The sequence below is a fragment of the Papio anubis genome, chromosome 14, assembly GCF_008728515.1.
Source record: "Papio anubis isolate 15944 chromosome 14, Panubis1.0, whole genome shotgun sequence".
In the NCBI taxonomy this organism is placed as follows: domain Eukaryota; kingdom Metazoa; phylum Chordata; class Mammalia; order Primates; family Cercopithecidae; genus Papio; species Papio anubis.
The window spans coordinates 11,499,585-11,513,842 of NC_044989.1; the positions used below are offsets into that span (position 1 = coordinate 11,499,585).

General features: G+C 47.7%; 1 protein-coding gene across 3 annotated transcripts in view; it reads left to right on the forward strand.

Annotated features, from left to right (window-relative positions):
- Positions 1 to 14,258, forward strand: part of LPIN1 (lipin 1) — a 142,584-nt gene that overhangs the window by 19,660 nt on the left and 108,666 nt on the right. The window lies entirely within an intron of this gene.

Here is a 14,258-nt window from a genome sequence, read left to right on the forward strand (position 1 = left end):
ATTCTCCATGTCAGCAGCATCTGCAGCGTGGGCCTGGGACCCTTCAGAACAGGAGCTCCTGCCCAGCCTCTGGGTCCCCCACCTCTGACCCAGAGAAGGCTCTTTGTTCCCCAGCCCCAAGCTGTATCTGGTGAAAGCAGACGCGTAGTCCCGGAGCTCAAGTTCTGGGAAGGGCAGCGCCCCTTTCTGTGGGGCCCTGGGCTTGTTCTGCACTGTTTTTAAGAGGAGCTGCCACTCAAATAGGCAGCCCTGAAATCGGAGGGCTGTGTGCTCCCCCGGCCAGCCCCAGGCTGCTTCTGGATACAACCGCGCAACCCAGATGCCTCCTGGCCTCGCCCAGCTCTTGTGCTGGTGGCAGCCCTGAACTCTGTCTTCGCTCCAGGCTGGAGCAGCAAGCAAGCAGCTCCTAGTGGCCTGTGGCCAATGCAGGAGGAACAGGAAGCAGCCCCCATGGGCCACTGTGAGGCTGCACAAGGAGCTGTGCTCAGCTCCTGCTTCTCTCCACTTTGGCCTAGAAGCTGGAAGCCTGCCCGAATCTGTGCGTTGCATCTTGGGAATTCATCCCTTCCTCCCTAGCACTCGGGTGCCCAGTGTTTGCTGAACCATGGTGACCTGCCGACTCCGTCCCTCACCTGTCACTGGGAGTGACCTGGCCTGGGCACAGGGAAAGGACGCCCATTCATTAGCAGGGTGAGTGGAGAAGTGCTTGGCGGGCTGGATTTGCAGCCACTGAAAACCTGAATCACACTGAGTCATCCTGTTGGCCTTGCTGGTGTGTGAGTGCTGGCAGAGCCTGTGTACCAAACGTCCCCGTCCTTGTGCCCTTCCCCATTTACAACCCCCTCCTCCGCATCTCACCAGGCCAGGGAACAAGCCCTACCGCACATTACATGGAAGCGAATGTGCTTAGAAATACAGGTTCTCCCGAGGGGCAGCCCTCAGTCACAAGCCAGACTACTCATGCACCCTCGGCTGTGGGTGACTTCCTGACCCAGAAGTGCCCAGCTTTGCCTACAGTCCTGGTGGAGCCCATGGTGGTCATAGAGTTTCACTGTCTCCAGTGCTGACTGTGCTGTCGTTTCTGCCAAGCGATGGGCCCATCTCTGTCTAGAGCCCCTCTCTCAGGTCCTGATCCTGCTGGGATGTGGGTGTCTGTGACCCAGATCAGTTCAGCCAGGGGTGTGCGGGGCGGCTCCGGTGGCCATCCTCACTTGACATCCTGGCAAGCCCTGACTCAAGCTGCCTGCTCGCCCCTGGCCGGGCCCAGATGAGCCGCACATGGCCCTCATTCCTGACAGCTTTGCTGCAGGCTGCAGCTGTCTTGGGAGACCAGATGCTTTGGGAGAAGGCTCTGGATGTGCCCGAGGTCAAGGGGCTGTCTCCAAGTTCTGTATTTAAAAATTCTCTTTAGAGTCAGGGCCTCTGTGACTGGCTCCCGTGTCCCACGCCTCTTCTGAGAAACGCAGGAACAGCACGCAGTAGCAGGGACAACACCACGTGGCTCCAACAGTTTCAGAAACAGCTGTGTCTTCATGTTCCTGGTGCTATTTCTGCAGAGGAACCCACTCACGTGTGAGCTGGTGGATCAGGCCCAGGTTGTTAAAAGCTGGTCTTCTAGATTGCCCGACGCCACGCCTCTAAACACGGAGTGAATTCCTTTCTCCTGCGTTATGAAATACACAGTGTTTTTATCAGGACTCCTGCTGCTGGGCACTTCTATTTAAACAGAATAAGCTTTGTTGATTAGGGTCCTTCTCATGTGGAATCTCTGGTATTTTTGGACAAGGTCAGGGCTTTGCACATTTTGTGAGCAGAAGGTGGGTCATGGAACTTAGGAATCTAAATAATGCCTGTCAGCTTGCACTCTGGCGTGTCAGCCTGAGCCAGTGGTTGGCCTTGGGTCCACTGCCGGAGCTCACACCCTTCCTGTAGAATTTGTGCCTCCTTCAAATCAGCCTCCACTTTGGGGAAAATATTTGGAGGCCATGAATCCAGCTTGGCCAACCAATGGCCTGCGGGCCGTATGCAGCCGGGGATGGCTTTAAATGTGACCCAACACAAATTCGTAAACGTTCTTAAAATATTATGAGATTGTTTTGCAAAGAAACCCAGTTTCTTCAATTAAAAAAAAAAATGGGACGTAATACCCACAGTGCTTGGAGAACTAAATGAATTGACCCTGGGAAGCACCTGGCACAGCCCCTGGCACATGGTAGGTATCTTTCTGTGATTGTTATTCTAGGAAGAGGAAGCTGCCTGTGTGGCCATCTGTCTGCCTTGGTGCACAGGGTGAAGTCCCTGCAAGTGAGCCCAATGGCCTCTGATAGCCATCCACATGTCAGGTGTCACTCAGGTTCTGGAAGGCCTGTGTCCATTGTTCATAGTCACCTGCAATCCAAGAACCCACTCTTTCCCAGGTGAAGCTTCAAAAGTCTGCCCATGTACAGAAATATAGCTTTGCATCCCAGGGTACTCTTAGACTTAACCTCAGTCAGGTGGCGCAATGCCCAGTGCCTGTTGGGCATGTCCCATCTGGGGTGAGCCATGTATTAAGGCTGCACAGAACACTGGTTTGTGCCACCTTCACAACCTGTCTCATCCTGACCTCTGGTTCATTTTCTCTCTCTCTCTCTCTCTCTCTCTCTCTCTGCCACTCTCCACCCCTATGGGTCTTGGCGCCAGCCTCGGCACAGGCTTCCCTGCCTCTCAGGAGGCAGTATCATAGACAAGGAAGGGTGAGGGCCTTGGGGCTAGGCAAGCCTGGATTCAGTCTCCGCTTGGCTACTTCCATAGTGTGTGGATAGGCCATATGAAGCCACTCTGAGCCTCAGCATCTTCATTTCCAAGCTGATGCTAATTAAACGTCCCCCTGGGGAGAGAGTGAGGCCGAAGGAAGGTAAAAGTATACATGCCCAGCACAGCACAGAGCACACGATTAGTCTTCGCTCCATGGCAGCTGTTTTTGCCCCCATCCCTCCACCTCCCCAGAGCCACTCCATACCCCTAGGCTCCCAGACAGCTCCTCTGCAACCAAGGCTTGGGTTGCTTTGTCGCTGTCCTGGGCAGGACACCTCAGTGGAGCCCTCAGTTCTCAGCTCCTCTCCTGAATCGCAGAGTCTTATCTCTGGGCGGCCTCTCCCCTCCTTGGCCTTGCTCCCACTCACTCTGTGTTCTGGCGTCCTTACTGGCTACAAGGCCAAGGTTATTCTTGTCTCCTTGAAGCCTTTGCTTCTTGCCATATGCTCCCTTGTCCTCCTGGTCACCTCTTATCTGAGCTCTTCCTAGATGTCTTCCCTAACTGTCCCCACCTTTCTCTAGGAGGTTTCTCTCCTCCTGGGCTACCCTGCCCTTTGTTTGTGCCTCCATGCAGCAAGCATCATGTTGGATTACATATATTAGTTTCTGTATCTGTTTTTCCTGCTTGGCTATGAGTAACTCAAGTGATCCTGTCTTAGTTATCTTCATAATTGCCCCACTGATGAACTCAGTGCCTAGTACAGGTCACGACACCTGATAGATGCTCAATGAATGTGTGACTGGACTTGCCTAATCCAGTCCCTGCTGGTCTCTCTGCTTTGAACTGTGACAAACACTCATGCTTGTCACAGCGCCGGCCCAGGTGGCACACACAGTAGACTCTCAATACAAATGAGGTAATGCATCATACTGTTGCTATTTAGTTCTATGTTTCAGTAGTAGTAGTAATAAAAATATGACATTATTGAATGCATACTATGTACTAGTTTCTATACTAAGTGCTTTACCCTCATCCTCACTTAATCCTCCTAATAACAGTATATTATCATCCCCATTCATGAAAAATGTGAAGCAAAGAAAAGTTAAATGACTAGGTTGAGGTCACACAGGCAGTGCCTAGTGGGCCTAGGATTTCAGCTTAGCCAGTCCGATTCTAAAGGCTGTGTGTGTAGATTACAGAAAGCTACTGGTACTACCCATGGGTGTAGCCAGGGCTGATGTGTCCTTTCCTACTGGCTGAGTGTCTGTCTGGTTTGGTCCTTGCCTGTGCTAAAACTCTTTCTGAACTATTCTGTCTAATCCCCGCTGCATGTATCAACTTTCTAACATCATCGTGCCTGTCTCTGCTGAGTTCTGCCTTCTGGTCTTGGGGCTCTCGGATACCAAGTGTCTTAAGGGCACTAGAGATTTGTTTTAATTGGGTACGGTAAGACAGACAGGAAAATGACTGTCACGAAGGAGGAGGTCTGTGGTTCTCACAGGTCCCTAGAGACAGGAGGCACGCCACGTCACACAAGGCCACATGGGGAAGCGCTGGGTTGGTCACGAGGCAGAGAGAGCAAGGGAAAAATGTGGACAAGAGTCTTTATTGTGGTTTCTGTGGAAAGGAACAGGTGAAGCAGGGTAAACGGGCTTAGGGCTGGCTAGTGTGAATAATTTCAGTGGGTTCCGGAGTACACAGGCTGTCGCTCGTTTTCTGGTCCCAGGCCCTGGGGTGAACAGGACGGTGGATAGTGGCCCAGAGGGTGACACCCTGACAGAAGAGGTGGTTGGGGTCTGAGCTCTGGACTGGTTGGTTTGCCTATGAAAGGTGCACTCACAGACAAGGCCTGGCCCTGGGAAGGTTTGTGGGCCAGCCACACCCTGGATAGCAAGGCATGAAAGTACAGGAGGTAAAAAGACACAGGAAATATGCGAGACAACGCGGATGCTTGAGAAAGGGAAACCTTGACTTACTTGTCATGGCCTAGCTAAGAAGGAAATCTTCGTGCATGCCCAGGGGTCTTTTGGCAGTAAGGACTGAACAAAGAGTATGCACTATGCTAACAGTAATGTTAGCAGGGCAGGCTGGGTCAGCCTCCCCTTGCTCTGACCTCAGGTCACTCTCAGTCTCTATCTCTCTGTCTCTGCTTCTCTGTCTCTCTGCCTCTCCCTGTCTCTCTGTCTCTCCTCACTATGGCACAAACTACTCTTGTTTGCCTATCATTTTTATTGCCCTTCTCTCCTAACTCTCACATGGATCCTTTTCCGAGTCTCCCGATAGAGACTTGAATTTCTTGCGACTACTACTTATCTTCCCTAGGGGATAGATGGAGATGGACATGTGGAAGACCGCCTCCCAGGTTTGGATATTTCTGCAGCAAAATTTCTCCAAAATGAGTTACCTGACATACAAATACTACTATTTGCTCAGTAAGAAAGGGCTTTCAAGATTAGAGGTTTGGGGAAATGCTGCATTCTACATTCCCTGTTGGAGACTGACAATGTAGTGATGTAGTAAAGGTGCTGAGAAACTACGAGGGAAAAGTCATCTTTATCTCTGTTTTATCTAGTGTTTCCAAGTGTATCTGACCCACCATGGAACTGGTTTTTGCATAATACTTACTTCTAACCCATGAGAAATCCTCTGGGAGCTGCTGCCTGCTGCGGGGATTGGAGTAGGGATAGCGTGAATCTGAGTTGCCCACTGCCTGGCTCATAGTGACCAATCCTAGGCTTAGAGGGTAGAGGTTCAGAGTGCCAAGGAGCCTGACGCAACTGCCCCAAGAACCCTGGGGTCCAATCTTAACCTGTTCCTCAGTCATACTTTCTCCTTGTAAAGACACGTAGACACGTATACATGTGCATACATCTCTGGTCTGCACTAGCTCTTTTCATAAATAGGCAAGGAGGTGATTAAGCAGCAGGATTAGATTTTATACAGGAGGACTTGCCTCATTATTTTGCCATATATACACACAAACAGGCACGTATCAAACTCACAGAAGTACAAACTGTATAACAGGCAAACTCATAGGTACTTGCAAAAATAGACGCAACTAGTCTCTCCCCATCATGATACAAATACATAGATGCAGTTACACACAGAAACACACAAACTAGACCTGCCTCCCTGCCGCCTACCCCCACATACATGTTCTATTCTAGTTATTCCTCCAAAACAAACTGACTCAAGATTTAGTGGCTTAAAACAATAATTATTTTATCGTATCTCATGATTTAATGGGTTGGAAACCTGAGCGGGGGGCTCAGCTGGATGATTCTTCTGTTCCTCATGGCATTGACTGAGATGACTCTGCAGTACCTGACTGGTGGATGGGCTGGCCTGGAAGGGTCAAGATGGCTTCCCTGACCTGACTGCTGCCTTGGTGGGGGTGGCTGGAAGGCTTGGCTCACCTGGGACCATTGACAGGAGTCAGCACACAAGGCCTCTCAGGCTTGGCATCTCATGGTAGTCAAACCTCTTACCTGGTAGCTGGCATCCCCCAGAATGAGGAGGATGCTTAGGCTTCTTATGACCTAGCCTCAGAAGATGAAGAATGTCACTTGTCCTGCAAGTTATTGATCAAACAAGTCACTTAGGTTAGCTCAGATTTAAGGGGAGGGTTATTAGACTCTATCTCTCAGTGGAAGGAGTAGCAAAGAATTTGAGGCCATCTTTAATCTAATATATGTACACACATGCATCTCATGTGAAGCTTCAGCCTTCCATATTGAGCTCACTTTTGTGGTTGCATCTGGGCCTGAAATAGTGGCAACTGTGAGGCCCCACCCAGGGAAGGCAGAGCTGGGTAGCACATTACCACCCTGGATTGTGATGTGTCCAGTGGGATATGAGGCTTGGGTAGGAGCTCACACTGGAGATCACTTCTAATGGGCAGAGATTTGTATTCTGGGACTTAAATCCAAGTCCCTTCCACATACTAAAGCTAGTTATATCTAGGGTCCCTTCTATATGGAGTGTCCATGAAGTCTGGAACCAAAGATTGTGCTGGATACTCACTAGAATCACAGAATGTTCTAGCAGGAAGCACCAAGCATCCAGCCCCTCATCGTACACTCAGGGACAATGAGGCCAAGACACAGGGGTAAACCTCTCACAGTCACACAGCTGGGATCCCCAGCCCTGGGTCCTCTGTCTCCCCGGGCTCCCCTGCAGGACTCTGCTCCATGGAGTTTCCTCTCCCGGGGATCCTGCTATCTGAGTACCTCCAGAGGCCACACACACTTGTGTGTCAGATGTCTAGGTAAACACTGGGCACTGGACTAGGTAGACACCATTTATCAATGGTGAGGCCTGGAGGAGCTCACCTCTCAAAGTGGCTGGGAGGACATGATCAGGAACAGGGGAGAACTTCCACATGTTAGTGGTGGGAACTTCCACTGCTTACTGGCCACGGGATTGATCAGACAAAAGCCCAAGACATGAGGCCCCTTGAGGGCTGCAGAGATCAATACAACCTTCATCTTTTGAAATGGGAAAATTTGATGAATGGCCTGCAGGATTTGCTTGTGACTGGATGTGGCTTATTCATCAAATAAAGCCATCTCCAGCCCCCTCCTATAAATAGTAGCCTGAAATGCACATGGTATGGTGTTATGGCTTTGAAGTAAGTCAAACTTAGTCAAATCCCAGCTCACCCTCCCCCCACCACTTTAGCTGGGTGGCCTTGGCCAAGTCCCTTGACCTTCTGAGTTCATCTGTATATTGAAAAAAACACCTTTGTTTTTCCATTCAACAAGTGTTTATTGACTACCAGTGCCAGCCACTGCTGCAAACACAATGATGAGACCAACAGGCACTGTTCCTTTGGAAGGATACTGTCATCAGCTGAGTATGCAAACAAATGTAAATTTGCAAACTGCACTAAGTGCCATGAACGAGTTACAAGGGTGCCCTATGAGAGGGTGTAAACAGGGTGTGAGCAGGTTGAGGAGACCAGGAACAGCCCCTACAAGGAAGGGACACTTGGCTGTGGCCTGGAGGGTGAAGAGAGGCTATCCAGTGGAAGCATATCTCAGACACAGAGAGTAGCATGTGCAAAGGCCATGGGGCTGGATGCAGTAAGCTGAATAGGAGGGGTTGAAAGGTTAGTGTGACTGGGCCAGAGAGACCAAAGGGAGCAAGTGGGAAATGAGACTGCAAGTGTGGGTGAAAACCATTCACCAAGTTCAGGGGGCCTTAGAAAATTGTATACTTTTTTTTGTATTTACTTCTAAAAGCAGTGGGAAGTGATATAATGGTTTTAATCATAGAGGTGACTGATAGGGTTTGGCTGTGTTCCCATCCAAATTTCATCTTGAATTGTAAGTCCCATAATTCCCGTGTGTTGTGGGAGGAACCTGGTGGGAGGTAATTGAATTACGGGGGCAGGTCTTTCCTGCACTGTTCTTGTGATAGCGAATGAATCTCGCAAGATCTGATGGTTTTAAAAATGAGAGTTTCCCTGCACAAGCTCTCTCTTTTCCTGTTGCCATCCACTTAAGATGTGACTTGCTCCTCCTTGCCTTCCAACATGATTGTGAGGCCTCCCCAGCCATGTGGAACTGTAAGTCCATTAAACCCCTTTCTTTTGTAAATTGCCCAGTCTCGGGTATGTCTTTATCAGCAGCATGAAAACGGACTAATACAGTGACATAACCAAATTGTGTTACAAAAAAAAGACTTTGGCTGCAGCAAGGCGAGTGAACTGCAGGGTGATACAGGGAGGTGTGGGCAAGCCCATTAGGAGGGAAGCAGAGTAGTGGTCCCCCAAAGATGCCCCATCCTCATCCTCAGAACCTGTGAAAAATTTACATTATGTGGTAAAGGAAAGAATGAGGGTTGCAGTTGGAATTAAGGTTACTCATCACTGGCCTTAAAATAGGGAGATTATCCTGGATTACCTGGGTGGGCCCAGTGTCATCAGATGAACTCAGAGAGTGATCGAAGATACACACATTAGAAGCATTCAACCTGCGCTTGTTATCTTGGAAGATGGAGCAAGTATTATTAAGCTCATTTTATAACTGAAGAAATGGAACTCCTAAGGCTTACAGTGCTCAAGACCTACTCAAGACCAAACATTTTTAAATATTATAACCAGGGCTTAGATCCAATTCCCTTGAGTATTAATTATCTTTCCATTGCCATGATATTCTGGGGAACTCCCATCAGGTTAGAGCTGCGTGACCTTGAGCAAGCACTTACCCTCTTGGAGCGTGGGGTGAGGAGGTGGTCTATATCTGGGGGCTCATTAACTAAAAGATGTTTCTAGGTAATGTGACAGGTTTTTGAGCCACCTAAAATGGTGTGCAGGTTTCTGGGTGAATGTGCATTTTGTGGGGAGAGGATTCATAGCTTCTATCAAAATATCAAAAGGGCCAAAAAGAGCTCTTCCTCCCAGCTCTAAAACTTCATGACTGTCATTAAAAAGTGGAAATAGCTTTGGTGAAAGAGCATGGGTACTGACTAAACATAACCTTTGTAGCGATTAGCCATACAGCACCTCTTAGGAGAGAGCCTGTTACACGTGAGGCATTATCATAGGTGCTGGGGGTATGGTAGGAGAGAAAGGAAGGTCCTACATTTTAGTAGGAAAAACAGAAAACAAATAAAGAATAAGTATCTAACATCAGATACTGATAAAGTGCTAAGAAGAAAAAGACAGCAGGGTAAGGAGGTCGGGGATGATCAGATGGACCAAGAAATTCCCTTCCAGGAGGGGTCATTGGAGCAGAGACCAGCATGAAGTGAGAGAAGGAGGCTTAGGGAGGATCTGCCAGGCAGAGGAACAGCTCATGCACAGTCCCTAAGGTGGAAGAAGCCACCATGGATGATGAAGAGGTGGCAGGAGGTGAGTCCGGAACCCTGGCCAGACGCCCTGAGGCCACTGTAGGGCCCTGGAATTTACTGAGCAGACTGGGGAGCATGGGGAGGGGGGGTTTGAGCTGAGGAGTGGCGTGATCTAACATTCCAGAAGGTTCCTCTGGCTGCTGTGAGGAGCAGAGCTGGTGAGGAGAAGAAACAGACTGACTGTGAGGCCATTGCTGGAGCCGCGAGAGAAAGCAGTGTGGCTGGGACTGGGTGGTGGTGCATGCATGGGAGAAGTGGTTGGGGTCCCCCACTGGAGGTGGAGCTGCAGGATTTGCTTGTGACTGGATGTGGCTTGGCAAGGGAGAAAGGGAGTGGCCGGAGCCCTTCCCAATCAAGCGCTGCTGCTTCTTATAAGCACCCCGGGTGCTCACTTGCCTGCTGGGATGGATCCTACCATTGACCCAGGCATGATTACTTCCTTCAAATGACTCTTCTGACATGTTTCAATGATGAGTGAGTGGTCTCCACTAATTATGACTGAGTAGGCCCCTTAGAGAAGCTGGCTGGACTTCAAGAGTTTCATGTGAGAAGATCCTGGGCAAGTGAACTGAATTGGGCCTCACTGAGAAAGACCCTGAATAATGATCACAGTTTGGCATCAGATTGGCATCCAAGACCGGCTGTGTCAGGCAGTGGGGCAGCAACCTTCACCTAGACCCTTGGAGGTCATCTCTCCTAACTAACAGGACAGAGAAGGAAACTAGGCCCTAAGAGGAGCAGTGACCTGCCTTCAGCCACCCAGGGAATGGGCATTACCCTTCACTGTCGGCTCTCCCACAGCTGGAATCCAGCAGCTTGACTCTCATCAGTTTCACTTTTTGCCTACTGCACTGTGGCCTTCTCTTTGGAATGCTGAGTCAGCACAGAGGAGGACGATTATTTGCCAAGGGGGAACTCTGAGAAGGCCCCATGGAGAGCTGGTTTTTGAGTAATGGAAATGGCTCCAAGGACAGATTTGGGTGGAGGGTCAACCTTTGACTGGGAGGAACCAGGGGAGCCTAGTCATTGAGATGGGAACAGTGTGCATGTCCCTGGAGTGGAGAATGAGGCATGGGAGAGGAGGTGAGGCAAGTGGGCAGGCAGGAGTGGATCGTGCAGGACCATGCATGCCAGAACTGGGCCTTAACTCCCGGGCAATAGGGAGCCATGAAAAGTTTTCAGCTGGGAACGATGTGGTGTGATGTGCTCAGTGGAGCAGAAGGCACTGGAGATGGAGATCAGTTGTGTTGCACTTGGCCAGTTAGGTACCCTTGCTTTGATATAATCTAGGCATTTGATAAATAGGAAAGCTGACCCAAAGAGGGGAAAAAACTTGCCAAAGTCACCCAGCAGGCCAGGGTTACAGTTAGAACCCAGTTTATGCACCTCTCAACGGGAGGAAGGGAAGGTGATGATGATGATGGTGGTGATGATGATGACAATGATGATGATAATGAATATATATTGAGCACTTGACATGAAGTATCTCCTTTAATCCTCACAAAGTCCCTATGACAAAGCTACTACTATTATTATTGTCATTGTTATTCCCCCTTTATAGAGGGGAAATGGAGGCTCAGGAATATTAAATGAATTCCTCGAGACCACACAGATGGTAAGTGGTGAAGCCAGCATTCTACCCTAGATCATTCTAGACAGTTTGACTCCAAAACCCATGTTGGAGATCACAAGTGGTTATCTCATCAGATTTGCCAGAACTGTCCCAGGAGGAGTCCTCATACATATAACACCATCCCTTTCACCCCATCTCTCCCCTACTCAGAGCAAACCTTCCTTTATCTTCTTCCTTTATCTCAACAGAGGGTACCAGGCTACAAAAGGAAGGGGGTATCATTGTTGGAATCATGATGTAGGAGGGTGTATGCATATAGATGCAGAATTTTGGAGATGAAAAGCCCTTAGAAATCACCGAGTGTAACTCGAGCCTCTGTTAGATGGAAAAACTGAGACCCAGAGAAGGGCGATACCTTGTCAATGCTTTGCAACAAGTTAGCGACACCAGCGCTAAAGCCTGGATTGCCTGATTTCCAGGCCAGGGTTCTTCTCTTACATTTTCGATGGTTCCCACACATTCCTGGAATCTTCCATTGGACTGTGAATGGGTTTTCCCATGAAAGCAGACTGTATAAACCAACAATAATGCCTTTAGGTCCTGAGTTATACGCTGCCATTGTTTCTTCAGTTATGCTATAGTTTTCTCTGCCTTTCTTGTCCTGGAAAAGCTGACTTTGGTAGTACTGTTTCTATGTGAAAATGTTACCCTGCTTTTACAAAAATTTACAAATGAACGTTGGACACCCCATTTGTAAACTGGGAGCAGCCTGCCACTTTGGGCCTGATAATCTGGAAACATTACTCTCTGTGAATTCTCTCTCTCTTTTCCTTCTGTGTTTGTGAGATGTATGCTGTTTAAATATTGCACCATCAATGAAACAGCAGCAAGAGCTTTGGAGTCCCACAGATCTGAATGTGAATTTGGACGTAGGCTCCAGATATGTGACTTCCAGCAAATCATGGCAGGAACTGTAGCAGTGAGCCCAGCCACATGAAGATTACAAGGAACTGTGACCTGGGTCTTAATCTGAATGAGGCTGTGATTGGAATTCAATTTCAGCTTCATTGAGTATCTACCATGAGCTGGTTACTTTCAAGTACGTTTTCCATCTGACTCTCATAGCAGAACTTACATGAGGTAGGTAGTATCATGTAAATTCTTTAGGAGAGAAAACTGAAACTCAGAGAGGGTAACACAATGGTCAGTATGATTCCACTCTCAAGTGGCAGAGGCCCTGACTAAGACCAGTCTTGGAGGTTCTATTTCAAGTACTTTTTATACAGTAATAATTGGCATAGTCAAGGGAGCAAGCAAACAACATAACCCAGAGAAAGAAAGCAGGAAAGTGTCCATCTTCCTTTTGCTCATCTATCTACATTTACTGTGTTCATTCTCTAAGCATTTTTCCATTTTTTCTATTTATCACATCTATCTGTCTATCTATCTATCTATCTATCTATCTATCTATCTATCTATCTATCTAATCTATCACCTGTCTATCCTTTGCTGTATATATCCATAGACAAAAAATGGTTCAAAACACAACAGGATTTCTGTTTTAGCCAGATTGGGCTATTATAAGAAAAATATCATAAACTGGGTGACTTAAATAACTCAAATTGATCTCTCATAGTTCTGGAGATTAGAAGACCAAGATCAGGTGCCAGCATGGTCAGGTTCTGGTGAGGGCTCTCTTTCAGGGTTTGCAAACAGCTGCCTTCTTGCTGTGTCTTCACATAGCAAAGTGAGATTATCTTTCTCCTGTCTCTTTTTGTAAGGGCAGTAATCCAATTTATGAAAGCTCTATCTTCATCACCTAATAACCCCGCACCTTCTGCAAGGCCACACCTCCAAATACCATCGCCTTGGGGATTAGAACTTCATTATATGCATTTATGGTGGCAAGGGTATGGGTGGGGACACAAATATTCAGTCCATAGCAGTTACATAAATCTATGTTAAATGAGAAATAAAAGGAAGAAAGAAATCAAGACAAACAATAGAGTTGAGAAGGAGGCTAACGCAAGCATGTGTTTCCTGGAGTCTGATCACACCGAAAACAGGAATGTGGCTTTGGTAGCCAATGCACTGAACAAGGACCTGAACAATCATGCAGCTCATGATAGAAGCAAACCATCTGCTCTGAAGATGCTCACCTATTTCTGACCTTGAATCTTCCACTTCATGACCATCATCCAGGAGTAGCCACTGACATCTGTATGGTACGTTACTATTTTCACAGTATTCTATCTTTTGCTTCTTACATCAGTTAAGGTAAGTATTTTATTGTTAGCCTTTCTTTACAAATGAGAATATTGAGGCTTAGAAAGGTAATTTATTGCCCAAGGCCACACAGCTTCTAGTAGAAAAACTGGAGTTAAAAGCCAGGTTCATTTTTGGCTTCCACCATGACTGCCAACTGCTTGATGCCGGAATCCAAATGGCTGAGCTTCACATTTTATATTGGAATTTCGAATTACAACAGACAAATAGTTGTGGGCAGAATGAGCCTATTTTCTTCTTAGCTGTGAAAGAAATTATTGTTGAAATATACTGGGTCACCATTTTTGGTGCTCTTGTGTTTATATTTAATCTCTGAATTCAAACCAGACGCTTGGGGGTCAGAGATATTGCTCCTCTGGCAGTGCAAGAATATATCTTGTGTTTGATTTAAAACTTCATTTTGAATTGGTGCCAAATCCAAACACTGTGAATTTAAACTGCTGGCAGCTTTCCTAGCCTACCTCGTGAGTGTGAAATCAATCCAACTATTGTAGGCAGAGAATTCTGGTGCCCGTGTGACTGTGTTGGTGGCCCCTGAAGAATTTGAGTTGGATAGTCTAGAACATCTGTACCCAAGTTGCATGATTTTTGTAGCATGCTGAAATATTCCAGAGGAGGTGAAATAGAAGCAGCAACTGGATTCCAAGAAGTGTTTCAAATGCATTGCTCTGTTGAAATGAGGACTTCATTAGCTTCCATATTAAGCAACATATAGATAAAGAAATCAACGGCCTTACCTCTGCTTCCCCAGCAAGGATCCAGATTGGATAGAATCCTATAACACACATCTGCCTTCTTTCCCAGGTT